Below are 14,158 nucleotides of genomic sequence, written 5' to 3'. Positions count from 1 at the left end.
TTTCCATTCTCTATCTCAGTCCCTCCCCATTTTCTTCTGCCCTTTAATTATCATACCATCGACATCCTCGTCTTAGAAATGCTTATGATCAATAGGCCCTCCTTGGACTTCTATCTGCAATCACCTATGATCCATCTCAACCATTAACTACTTTGTGGAAAACCAACGTTTCATTCTACTTGTTGAGAGGTGTCATACGCAGTCGGCGCAGACCGAGAGTGATTTCACTCAATGTTTCATCCAAGGAATTGCAAGGTACAGTCTCTTGTCTTCTCAACAATCTCTCATTTCATATAATGGTTGACCTTGCCAATAACAATTTTCATGGTCACATTCCGTCTCAATTCATAAATGTATTTTGGTTAGAGATGCTTTAACTGTATATGAATCAACTCCACAGTTCTATTTTGCCCATTCTTGGTCATTGCCATAGTTTACAAGTCATCTCTATGCACTCTAACGAGTTCATAGGAAACATGTAGTGGACAACACTTCACTGCCCTGTGAAGCAAAATCTGAGCATCCTCCTCATTTTCCAACTCCACCATAGCCTTCCAAAGCCTCACAGAGTCAGGAATATGCTCTAGCCCCTTCCTCAACACTCGACTCTTGTTCACACCATCTTGTTCGATCTTTGAAGCTTACATCCACAACTTCACCAAATTAGGGATCGCCTTTACACCACGTGCAATGACAACTTTGGCTTCATCTGGACTAGCCAATTTACAAGCAACCAACCATACATCTTTATTCTTTGGGAATTCTTCACAAACTTTTTAATAAAATGCCGTGCATCATGTATCTTCCCTACAACCTCCTATATCCTCGTCGTCGCAATCCAACCAGGAGGATGCTTTGGGTTAGTATGAGTAACCGACTTGAGCAACAATCTGGCCTTTTTAACTTCCAAAATCTTTGCATCACTGGTAATATTCATACTCTTGAGATCAATCAGATACCCATTAAGATCTACGACGATCAATCCTAAAACTAAATTAGAGAGCCTATTGAGCTTCAAAGACAACACAGTTTGTCTCCCCTCTCCAACAATCGTGAGATGAGTCACCAACGTCTGCGCCCACGGTGTCTTTGTGCCACTTGCAACCCTGTTTTTGGGATCTAATGCACTGACGTGCTCCTTCTCTTGCCTGGCATTCTCCAACAATGTATCCAAAATGGGAACAAACTCTCAAACCTCTTCTTTTTCATCGAAGCGAATAATCCACAATCTCTGGTATGATGTCCCACTCCTTGGTGGAGAGTGTATACAATTTCCTCTTAAGATCTGCAAACTGCTCTATAATTTTTAGGTTTGAGGCTCTATACTTCTCAATCTCCTATGTTTCAGCCTTGCCTCTCGCTAGTCCTTGCCGCGAGAGTCCATTCTTTAATCAATGCTCTCCCAGACGACATCAACTTCCTTGTCATCCTCATCGTATTCGGAAAAAGGCAAACAAATCCACATCGTTGCCCTCAAATTCATCGAACTTCTTGTTCTCATCATATCCCTTCTCGTCATCTACTTCTTCCTCCTCTTCGGCACCCACGACACTGGCACCAACCTTGCCCCACCCTTTGCCTATTGTCGCGCCGCCTATGGTGGTGGCAGATTGGTCTAGGGTGGGCCTCGCATGCCCAATATTAGACCACATGGTGAATACTGTGGCCCCTACGCCCAACCCCGCCACATAGTTCTATTCCCACATAACTCCAACCAGATACGTCACACAAGAAAATGTCTTCCACTCTTATGCTTTCCACTCTTAGCTCTAGCCTTATGACCCTGAATATGGCTCATGTACTAACAAATAAAATAGAAAGACACAATTGAAAAATTAATGGTCCAAAAACCATTAACAAATCTCTCTCACTAGAGAAACTTGTTAATAGTTTTTTGGACTATTTGTCAATAGGGGATGCAACCCAGATCAAAGTTCTTCAAACAACCTAAGTCATTTGAATAATTGCTCGAGCTAGTTTTGAGACTCGATTAGCCTATAAATTTCTTCTTCTTACCAAAAAAGAAAGCATGAAAATCCTAATGTAATTCTAAAGTTACATGTACAAGGACTAAAAGTCCATGTTCATGTTAATAAATCTAGCCTAAAGATTAAGGTCAACTGAATTTACAATGTTTAAGTATAATAGTTAAACCACTGAATACACGGTTATACAATATAAGAAATTTAATTTAAATATTTACAAGAAATAAATAAACCACTAGAAACGTAGGTAATTGGGAAATTCAATACAAAAGAATGATTTATGATTTTTTATTTATGCAAAATAAATAACTAATTTAAACTATAACTCAATCCTGTGTTAAATGCAAATAACTCTTAATAAAATACTTTGTAAAATAAATGAAACTACAGACACTATAATTCCCTTATCTCTTAAGATGCGCAGAGAAGTCTGAAATTGTCTTTTCGATGCATCAAAGTCGATGCAAATACGCGTATCCAATTTTGTCTAATATTAATGCAAATTTCTAACGCTATCCTAAGAAAGCACAATAAATAACTATAATAATTTATTTCACAAATTAATCTTTCAACCACTTACAATTTTGAAAACGGTGAGCACTGACAGATGAAAGATGGTATGGAACATCAGAAATATTATAGTAAAAAAAATATTAATCTTCTTTATAGATGAATGATGTGTTGGTAGTAGTCTAAATTTTCAGAAGACATTGCAAGATCGTCTATTTAGACAACACATAGATCAAAGTTTTTTTTCTCAGAAAGAAAAAAGCATTATATATTATATTATATCTGTCATAAGGTACATTATAACCATGATTTTGTCTGTTGTCCTTATAAGCAAAATTACAAGAAAGAGAGTTATTTCTTTTCTAACAAGATCCTAGGTCCTGCTTCTCACAATAGACAGAACCATTCTGACAGTATTGCTGATATTAGTGCATTTACAGTTCAGTAGCATGTAAGAAAATACAAAAAACTGTTGTAAAAACTGAAGAGAATCATATGCCTCAGTTGAAGTTGAGCTGAAGGAACATATTTCAGATTGGAGATAAAAATCCTCATATTTGAGAGAAATTTGTGTCTTCAAAAGATCTGCTCCATATAAGTCATGTCAGAGGTGAAAAAATTGAAACTAAATATATGTACCATCATATCAGAAACGAGCTTTTACTTAGATTAAGACACCATCTAATGAGGAGGTACATGTCTTCCTCGTAGAGGACACTGTTTTTGCCCAGTGGCATCTTCCAGAAAATTTACAGAGAAAAATATGTATATATGGTTACAAAAAATTTCAACACTTCAGCTTTTATAGGGCGATTTTGAGAGATCTTTCTCTTCAAAGTTATCCCGAAATTGATTTAACAGTATGTACTTACCTAACAAAATTTACAAAAACAGTAGAAAAGACAGTTTCAAGTGGCAAAACATAGTGTTCTTTAACCTGGATTTGGAAAATATCCCGTGTGGAAGGTGGCCTGCTGTCATGTAATCCCTAGATGCCAATTGTCAGTGTTTGTTAGTAGGCTTTTTTTGATAGAGTGTCTGCTTCCCTATTAAATTGTCTTCCAATGTGCTGTATTGTGCAACTATCTTGAGCTTTCCATCAAAGATCAATTCTTTCCATCCATCCTTGCAATCTAGGGTTGTTTATGGATGCCTTTCCCAAGACTTTGTCAATTATTATTTTGGAATCACCATATATCTGCAGCTGTGGGATACCAGGAAGTTGTTGAACCATAAGAGACCCTAGAAAACTACAGCTTCTGATTTGGTATTAGAACCACTTCCACAGCTCCAATGCACCCTGTATAGATCAAAGTTACTTTTCCGAAAACAGTGTATCAAAATAAGAAGATTAGAATGGAAAAATGAATAGAATCAATAAAATACAAGGAAAGATACATTAATATTGTCGTTGATTTTTCAAACTATGGTAAAAAAACAACCATGCTAATAACCTTTCAGAATTCACGAAACACAGTCAAAGAATTCCTGAAAAGGATTAGTATGGCAACCATAAAATAATAAATAGATGCAACAGAGTTTCCCGGTAACCAGAACATATCTTTCCTCCTCTTCCCAAAGGTTGGGACTCCATTTATATGTACAAAACCAAATCCCCAAAAATAAAACCAGTTTCTCAAAAAAAATAGATGATAATAAACTACCACGACAGCTTCGGGTTGTATCATAAATGGTTTAAAAAAATTAACAAAATAACTAACGCTATATATAAAGATGATCTGAATTTAAAATACAGTAACATAATAACTATCATAAATTGTTAAAAAAAATAACATAATAACTAACGCTATATATAAAGATGATTTGAATTTAAAATAAATTAGTAAAATTATCGTATCCACTAGAACCATGTCCTCATAACCCATGCCAACTTCCGGAACGCAGTGAACACCATGACGATCTTCTGACTTGAAAACAGACAATTGACAATATCTTATTTAGCGGAATTTTGACTTTGCAAATTTGATGCGTATATTATTTGAAAATCCATGTGGCATTGGGTGTTCCAACTCATAGGACTTGTATTTGACAGAAATAATGGGAAAATGCAGTATTTGCTAAGGTCGATCACAACAAAGTTTATGATACGGATTCGATCGTTGGAGCTCTCCTTGACTTAGAAACCAAGATATGTCACTCAACTCTTCAGATCATATTTCACCTCATTCCAATCATACCTGTAATAGCAAAATAAATGATGCATATAATTCATGGTAAAAGAAAACACAAATATTAGATTTTGCTTTAATAATGCGGAGGTAAACTATGACGGCAACTCTAAAATTGGAATCCAATGATATCTAAAGTATCAAAAAAAAAAATGTTGTTCGTATCCGGAGACTATCGAAGCTCAACACAAAATGGTGAAATCTAATCATTAACTGTGTCGTTGGTTTGCACTGCAGTGTGCAGAAAGTGCTCCATTTCACAACCAAGCTTTGATGCGAAGATGTGCGATATCAACGTTTGTGATCTTTTTTACTTTGAACAGTTGGAATTCATCCACGCAAAGATCTCCATGGACTGCACAGGTGTCCGGTCATGCATTCCATAAGAAATTATCTTACGATGACCAAACTTTTGCAGTTGATGTGGTGTAATAATCTACCTTTGTATGGTCGTCGACTGATAGCTTCCTTCCCGGCTTTTCTGACTTAATTATGATGACATGCATGGGGGTGCAGGTTGATTTATTGTGGAAAACACCCTGTTTTGAATCATATATATATATATATATATATATATTAACAAATAATTAGTGCACACAACTTTTAGTACGTGGATTTAGATATCGGAGACAGATAGACGAATGTGGAGTGGATGCACTGTGATAGTTTCACATTCCCTAAGTTTAGATTCCCCGACTATTCGGGAATTGGACATGGCCGCAGTCAAAAAATTAACCGTGACCATGTTCGTTCTATTCCCAAATTTTTAGGGAATCTGCAATCGATTTAAGGATTGCCACATCAGCGTTGGCTAACAATTCCCCCCTTACAACTTTGATTGTTTATATGACATCAGCGTTGGCTAACAATTCCCCCCTTACAACTTTGATTGTTTATATGACATGGAACGATGACATGTTCGGTCAAATGGCCTTCAAAATCACTTGGTCTATGCCACTGAGAACCAATAAATACGGTGGGGAGGGACGGTGTTAATAGATAACATTTCACATACAAATGGGCATTTTCACCTCAAGCTGAATTCCCCATTAAATACAAATGGGCATTTTTTAAGCTCCCTCTCCCATAACGGCCGCCGACTATTTGCAATCTGTTTGCTGCTAAATTAGCTCCGTTTACCACCGATTTATTATGGAAACCGTTTGCCAACTGATACCATTAATTCAGGAAACTATGTGTAGTTAAATTAATTTCTGGTTGGGAGCTCTTGTAGTGGTCCATTACTCCCTCTGCAGTTCTCTACTATGATCTGTGGAACACTTGACACATAGCCATCAGAAGCTTGATGGAAGCTTGGCTATAAATTCCTATGATTGGTCCCCAAGCTCACTATCTCAATCCCCTTCAGTTTTACACCATCAAGTTGAGAGAGCAGAGCTTGGAAGTTCCTTTAGATTTTCTGTATTCTTTTTCTTCTGCTTGCATGAAGATTGTGTTACGATATTTTTAGGCATGGATAAAACAAGGCAGCAGCCGCTGCTCCTCATTGTTAGATTCAGATGCGTAGTTGACCCCGCCTCTGAGTGAAATATTCTTGGCCATCAATTACATGGATTTGTGTTTTCCATTTCGCTTTTGCGTCAACCGAGCTATGCAAGTTCTATAATACGACTCTATGTCATAGTTATCCACCTTGCTTTGTGTTACATAATGCACATTTTTGTTAATAAGCATTCTTTCCTCCAAGTGTTCTCAATTTTCGACTTAAGCGTCCAGAGTGCAACCTCTTACGACAACGTAAGGTTTTTCCACCTTCAAGCTATAGAAAGCCTGCAGTGAAGGAGCTTGGATTGAAGCTGGAGCGTTGTTTTCAGTCAAGAAAGGAAGTGGACCGCGGAAGTGTAACAGGAAAGTTTAGTTTGGAGCAAGAGCAACATCAATGGCCGGAGGTATTTTTCTTGGGCATAAAAGTTTATTCCGCATTAAAGCTCAGATTTAACATTGCTAATATTTTTTATTGTTATAGAATAATGTTATTTGAGACTTACAATTGGTATCGGAGCCCATATTTTATCTCTGCCTTGGTGTTATAGACATACTGGCCTACCGCCTGGTTGAATTATTTGTTTTTCACATCTTGCTATCCTTATCCATGGTCGTTTTTTCATTATCTTTTAGTCCTCCAAAGCTACAACAGGCATCAGTTTAACTGCAGTAATAATGTTTTAAAAACATATAAACTAGTGAGTGAAACAGCTAAATAACATTTATAGATTTATGCTATTACTCTAAGAAAGAAATGCAGTTGTGGAAATATGGTCGGCGAGAATTTAATTGTTAAAATTGCGATTGAATTTAGATGATTCAACCCAATAATCCTATTTCTGGGTTTTTTGTCATTTTGACTTATTCCTTTCACGAAACATTATTTTTACTCTGGTTAAGATTTGTTTATAATCTTATAAGTGAATTTTAAGTGCTTCGTGTGAGTGTTTCCGTTTTCCATATTTTTAATTGCTTCATATTAAACTGTGTATACGCCATTTCACGTAGCATGAAATGTGAAGTACTGTGTATAGTTTTGTTTATGCAATTTATGTAAGAAATAATGTCTAGTGATCCATATAATTTTAATTGATTAGAGAATAGCCACATCATCTCTAATTAAATAATATTATATATTATGATAGATTAGGATCACATAAAGATTATTTAGACATTAATTGTAATTAATTATACTAAATATAATAAATTTTATCCCACATGAATTTTTATTATATTTATATAATTAATTAGGATAAAATATTCATAACTTACCCACATGAATTATGAATTAATAGTTTTATCATAAAGTTCAAATCTAAGATAGAATTTATATCAAATTGTAATCATAATATACCCTTTAGAATTATGAATTAAGTGAATAATTTGATAAATTCTATCATAAAGAATAATTGAATCTGCTTGAATTGAAAATTTAGCCCACAGGCAATTTTTATGTCAATAGATTCAATTTTAAGCATGATTTACATTGGTAAAGCATGAAATTTTATTTAGGCCTCAATTTTAACATAAGCATGTGATCTTTAATTTTATGCAGTTGTACAACCTGCAAATTTCTCTGAAATTCGTTGTGATATCCCTGAACTTAAGGGAGATAACTATAAGGTCTGGAAGGAGAGGGTTCTCCTTCATTTGGGGTGGATGGACATAGACTATGCTATTAGGAAAGATGAACTATTGGCACTCACTAATACCAGCACTGCAACGGACATCACGCTTTATGAACGATGGGAGAGATCTAATCGCCTAAGCATGATGTTCATTAAGACTAAAATTTCAGCTGGTATTCGTGGTTCCGTTGATCAGCATGAAAAGGTCCGAGACTTGCTGAAAGCCATTGATGATCAATTCGTCACTTCAGACAAAGCACTAGCAAGCACCCTAATCATGAAGTTCTCATCCCTAAGGCTCACCAATGTGAAAGGTGTGTGAGAGCACATCATGCAAATGAGGGACACTGTAGCTCAATTGAAGAAACTCGAGGTTGAAATATCGAAGTCTTTCCTGGTGCATTACATTCTGAACACCCTTCCGCACCAATACAAACCCTTCAAAATCTCATACAACACACATAAGGATAAATGGTCAATTAATGAACTCATGACCATGTGTGTTCAAGAGGAGGAGAGACTGGTGATGGAACTGGGAGAGAGTGCGATGCTGGCAACGTGTGGAAAGGGAAAATCTCAAGCCAATCGGAAAGGGAAAGGTAAAGTACCTCCCCAAGCCGATATCAAGAAGGATTCCAAGTGTTTCTTCTGTAAAAAGAAGGGACACATGAAGAAGGAATGCGCCAAATTTCAGAAATGGCTTGTGGACAAAGGTAATTTAATCTCGTTTGTTTGTTATGAATCTAATATGGTTAATGTCAATATTAACACATGGTGGATTGATTCTGGATCAACAATTCACATTTCGAATTCCTTGCAGGGTTTGCAAAACCTACGGAAGCCAGTGGGAAGTGATCAAAGCATCTTATCAGGAAACAAGATGGGCTTGCATGTGGAAGCTATAGGAACATGCTATTTAACTTTAAGTAGTGGCTTTGTTTTAGAATTAGAAAAGACCTTTTATGTTCCAAGTTTTTCTAGAAACTTGATTTCAGTTTCAAGGCTTGTACCTTTTGGATATTCCTTTAACTTTTCAGAAACATACTTCAGTTTATTTTATAAATTTGATTGTGTTGGGAATAATATTTTGTCTAATGGTCTTTACTGTATTAATTTACAAAACAATGTCACTTATGATTCAATGCATGTTCACACTGGCACTAAAATATGTGTTATTAATGAAGATTCCTCTAAATTATGGCACGAGAGACTAGGTCATATCTCCATAGAAAGAATTAAAAGATTGGTAAATGAAGGGGTACTTAATACTCTGGATTTTACTGATTTTGAGACTTGTGTGGACTGCATAAAGGGAAAGAAGACCAACAAGTCAAAGAAAGGTGCTAATAGGATTTCAGACATATTAGAGATCATACATACTGATATATGTAGTCCAGACATGGACTCACATGGTCTGAGATACTTCATCTCCTTTATAGATGATTACTCACTATATATGTATCTCTACATGCTTCATAAAAAGAGCGAAGCATTAGATGCTTTTAAGATATTTAAGGCTGAAGTAGAGAAACAATGCAACAAGCAAATTAAGATCGTGAGATCAGATAGAGGTGGAGAATATTATGGTAGATACACAAAAGATGGACAAGCACCTGGGCCATTTGCTAAATTTTTTCAAGAGCATGGGATTGTTGCCCAATACACCATGCCTGGTTCACTTGACCAGAATGGTGTAGCAGAAAGAAGAAATCGAACATTATTGGATATGGTGTGGAGTATGCTTAGCAGCTTCAATCTTCCTAAATCCTTGTGGATTGGAGCACTCAAGACGGCAGTGTATATATTAAACCGAGTTGCAACCAAGGATGTTCCTAAAATGCCATTTGAATTATCCAAATGTTGGAAACCGAGTTTGCGACATATGCACGTTTGGGGATGCCAGTCTGAAGTGAGAATATATAATCCACAAGAGAAGAAGCTGGACCCAAGGACCATTATTGGGTATTTCATTAGATATGCTGAAAGGTCTAAAGGTTATAGATTTTATTGTCCATCTCACAACACTAGGATTGCGGAATCAAGAAATGCAAAGTTTCTTGAAAATGACTTGATTAGTGGGAGCGATCAAAACAGGAACATAGTTTCTGAGAATGATCATTCAAAATCTCAACCTTCCACCTCAAGTGATAGATTGGTTATTGTTCACAGCACCCCTCAAGTACAAACTGGTGTTGAACAACCAATTGTTGAAGTTCCACAAGCTGTTGACAACATTTCAGTAGATCAGGTAGTTCAAGAGTTTCCAAGAACTTTTGAACAACTAGTTGAACCACATACTTCTCAGGACGATGATGGTACAACAATAAGAAGATCTACTAGACCAAATAGATCAACAATTTCTGATGATTATGTTGTGTATCTGCAAGAATCTGACTACAACATTGGAGCCGAAAATGATCCCGAGTCCTTTTCACAAGCCATGAGTTGCAAAGAATCAGAATTATGGTACGATGCCGTATTGAAGGAAGAGATGAATTCTATAAAGAGTAACGAAGTGTGGGATCTTGTTGAGTTGCCTAATGGTGCAAAAGCCATTGGATGTAAATGGGTCTTTCAGACAAAGAAATACTCATTAGGCAACATTGAGAGATACAAGGCAAAACTTGTTGCTAAGGGATTCACTCAGAAAGAAGGAATCGAATACACGGAGACTTTCTCTCCTGTATCTAAGAAATATTCCTTGCACATTATTATGGCATTAGTAGCCCATTTTGACTTGGAGTTGCATCAAATGGATGTGAAAACAACATTTCTAAATGGAGATCTAGAGAAGGAGGTTTACATGAAACAACCTGAAGGATTCCTCTCTAGTGATGGTGAGCAATGGGTTTGCAAGCTCAAGAAATCCTTATACGGTTTAAAACAATCATCCTGCCAATGGTATTTGAAATTCCATAATGTAATTTCTTCTTTCGGTTTTGTAGAAAATATTATGGATCAATCTATATACCTGAAAGTTAGTGGGAGTAAAATTCGTTTTCTTGTTTTATATGTGGATAACATTTTGCTATCAACCAATGATAAGGGTTTTCTGCATGAGGTGAAACAATTCCTCTCTAAAAATTTTGATATGAAGGCTATGGGTGAGGCATCTTATGTCATTAGCATTAAGATCCATAGAGACAAGATTTTGAGGCATCTTGGGTTTGTCTCAGGAAACCTATATTAATAAAATTTTAGAGAGATTTCGGATGAAGGATTGTTCACCAAGTGTAGCTCCCATTGTGAAGGGTGATAGGTTCAATTTGAACCAATGCCTGAAGAACGAATTTGAAAGGGAACAAATGAAGAACATTCCATATGCTTCTGCTGTCGGAAGCCTAATGTATGCTCAGGTCTGCACAAGACCTGACACTGCATTTGTTGTGGGAATGTTGGGACGATATCAGAGTGATATACGTATAAACCACTGGAGAGCTGCAAAGAAAGTAATGAGGTACCTTCAAGGAACCAAAAACTACATGCTTATGTATAGACGGACAGACAATTTGGAAGTAATTGGCTACTTAGATTCTGACTTTGCTGGATGTGTTGATTCACGCAAATCAACATCAGGATACATTTTTATGATGGCCGATGGAGCTGTATCATGGAGGAGTGCCAAGCAGACCTTGATTGCCACTTCCACTATGGAAGCCAAGTTCGTCTCCTGTTTTGAGCCTACTTTACATGGTGTATGGCTTAAGAGTTTCATTTCTGGGCTTAGAATAATTGATTCTATCTCTAAGCCATTGAGAATATATTGCGACAATTCAGCTGCTGTTTTTATGGCTAAAAACAACAAAAGTGGGAGTCGAAATAAACACATCGACATTAAGTATTTAGCTATAAGGGATTGTGTTAAAGAAAAGAAAGTTGTCATTAAGCACGTTAGCACTGAGTTGATGATCGTTGATCCTTTGACTAAGGGCATTCCACCGTTCAAATTCAAGGATCATATAATAAATATGGGACTTGGTTCCATTATGTAGTTTCTCATTGTATGGACAATGTTATTTTAATGAAATTCTTAATTATTGTGATGTTTTCCTCATATTTATGTGCACCTTAATTTGATTTGAGAGAATTCATCTGTGTAGGACCAAGAATAAACATAGGGTTTATTCATTAAGAAATTGTTGCCACATAAATTTTAATAGAAATAAATACATAGTAATACATGGAAGATAATACTCGTCATTAGAGGACTTATTGCCATGATTCATGTATCTATTACTTAATATAGATTATCAATGGGTTTTAAGATGAGACGTTAAGATTGGAAGTATGGACCAAGTGGGAGAATGTTAAGCTCCCTCTCCTATAACGGCCGCCGACTATTTGGAATCTGTCTGCCGCCGAATTAGCTCCCTTTACTGTCGATTTATTATGGAAACTGTCTGCTAACCAATTCCATTAATTCAGGAAACTATGTGCATTTAAATTGATTTCTGGTTGGGAGCTCCTAGAGTGGTCCATTACTCCCTCTGCAGTTCTCTACCATGATCTGTGGAACGCTTGATACATAGCCATTAGAAGCTTGATGGAAGCTTGGCTATAAATTCCTATGATTGGTCCCCAAGCTCACTATCTCAATCCCCTTCAGTTTTACACCATCAAGTTGAGAGAGCAGAGCTTGGAAGTGCCTTTAGATTTTCTATATTCTTTTTCTTTCTGCTTGCATGAAGATTGTGTTACGATATTTTTAGGCATGGATAAAACAAGGCAGCAACTGCTGCTCCTCATTGTTAGATTTAGATGCGTAGGTGACCCCGCCTCTGAGTGAAATATTCTTGGCCATCAATTACGTGGATTTGTGTTTTCCATTTCGCTTCTGCGTCAACCGAGCTATGCAAGTTCTGTAATATGACTTTATCTCATAGTTATCCACCTTGTTTTGTGTTACGTAATGCACATTTATGTTAATAAACATTCTTTCCTCCAAGCGTTCTCAATTTTTGACTTAAGCATCCAGAGTGCAACCTCTTACGACAACGTAAGGTTTTTCCACCTTCAAGCTGTAGAAAGCCTGCAGTGAAGGAGCTTGGATTGAAGCTGGAGCGTTGTTTTCAGCCAAAAAAGGAAGTGGACTGCAGAGGTGTAATAGGAAAGTTTGGTTTGCAGCAAGAGCAGCATCAATGGCCGGAGGTATTTTTCTTGGGCATACAAGTTTATTCTGCATTAAAGTTCAGATTTAACATTGTTAAAGTTTTCTATTGTTATAGAATAATCGTTATTTGAGACTTACATTTGGTATCAGAGCCCATATTTTATCTCTGCCTTGGTGTTATAGACATACTGGCCTACCGCCTGGTTGAATTATTTGTTTTTCACATCCTGCTATCCTTATCCATGGTCGTTTTTCCATTATCTTTTAGTCCTCCAAAGCTACAACATGCATCAGTTTAACTGCAGTAATAATTTTTTGAAAACATATAAACCAGTGAGTGAAACAGCTAAATAACATTTATAGATTTATTATATTACTCTAAGAAAGAAACACAGTTGTGGAAATATGGTCGGCGAGAATTTAATTGTTAAAATTGTGATTGAATTTAGATTATTCAACCCAATAATCCTATTTCTGGGTTTTTTGTCATTTTGACTTATTCCTTTCACGAAACATTATTTTTACTCTGGTTAAGATTTGTTTATAATCTTATAAGTGAATTTTAAGTGCTTCGTGTGAGTGTTTCCGTTTTCCATATTTTTAATTGCTTCATATTAAACTGTGTATACGCCATTTCACGTAGCATGAAATGTGAAGTACTGTGTATAGTTTTGTTTATGCAATTTATGTAAGAAATAATGTCTAGTGATCCATATAATTTTAATTGATTAGAGAATAGCCACAACATCTCTAATTAAATAATATTATATATTATGATAGATTAGGATCACATAAAGATTATTTAGACATTAATTGTAATTAATTATACTAAATATGAGAAATTTTATCACACATGAATTTTTATTATATTTATATAATTAATTAGGATAAAATATTCATAACTTACCCACATGAATTATGAATTAATAGTTTTATCATAAAGTTCAAATCTAAGATAGAATTTATATCAAATTGTAATCATAATATACCCTTTAGAATTATGAATTAAGTGAATAATTTGATAAATTCTATCATAAAGAATAATTGAATCTACTTGAATTGAAAATTTAGCCCACAGGGAATTTTTATGTCAATAGATTCAATTTTAAACATGATTTACATTGGTAAAGCATGAAATTTTATTTAGGCCTCAATTTTAACATAAGCATGTGATCTTTAATTTTATGGAGTTGTACAACTTGCAAATTTATCCGAAATTCATTGTGATAT

The 14,158-nt window shown here is 35.7% G+C and overlaps 1 pseudogene; it reads right to left on the bottom strand.

The window, feature by feature from the left end:
- Positions 1-434: 434 nt before the first annotated feature.
- LOC149202002 (protein STABILIZED1 pseudogene) lies at positions 435-13,186 on the bottom strand (annotated as a pseudogene).
- Positions 13,187-14,158: the final 972 nt, after the last annotated feature.

The sequence above is a fragment of the Pinus tabuliformis genome, chromosome 2_1 (assembly GCF_031772625.1).
Source record: "Pinus tabuliformis cultivar Carrire ecotype Pingquan chromosome 2_1, CPIR1, whole genome shotgun sequence".
NCBI lineage: Eukaryota > Viridiplantae > Streptophyta > Pinopsida > Pinales > Pinaceae > Pinus > Pinus tabuliformis.
Note: the sequence above shows the minus strand (reverse complement) of the source record. Positions and strands in the feature narration are given on the sequence as shown.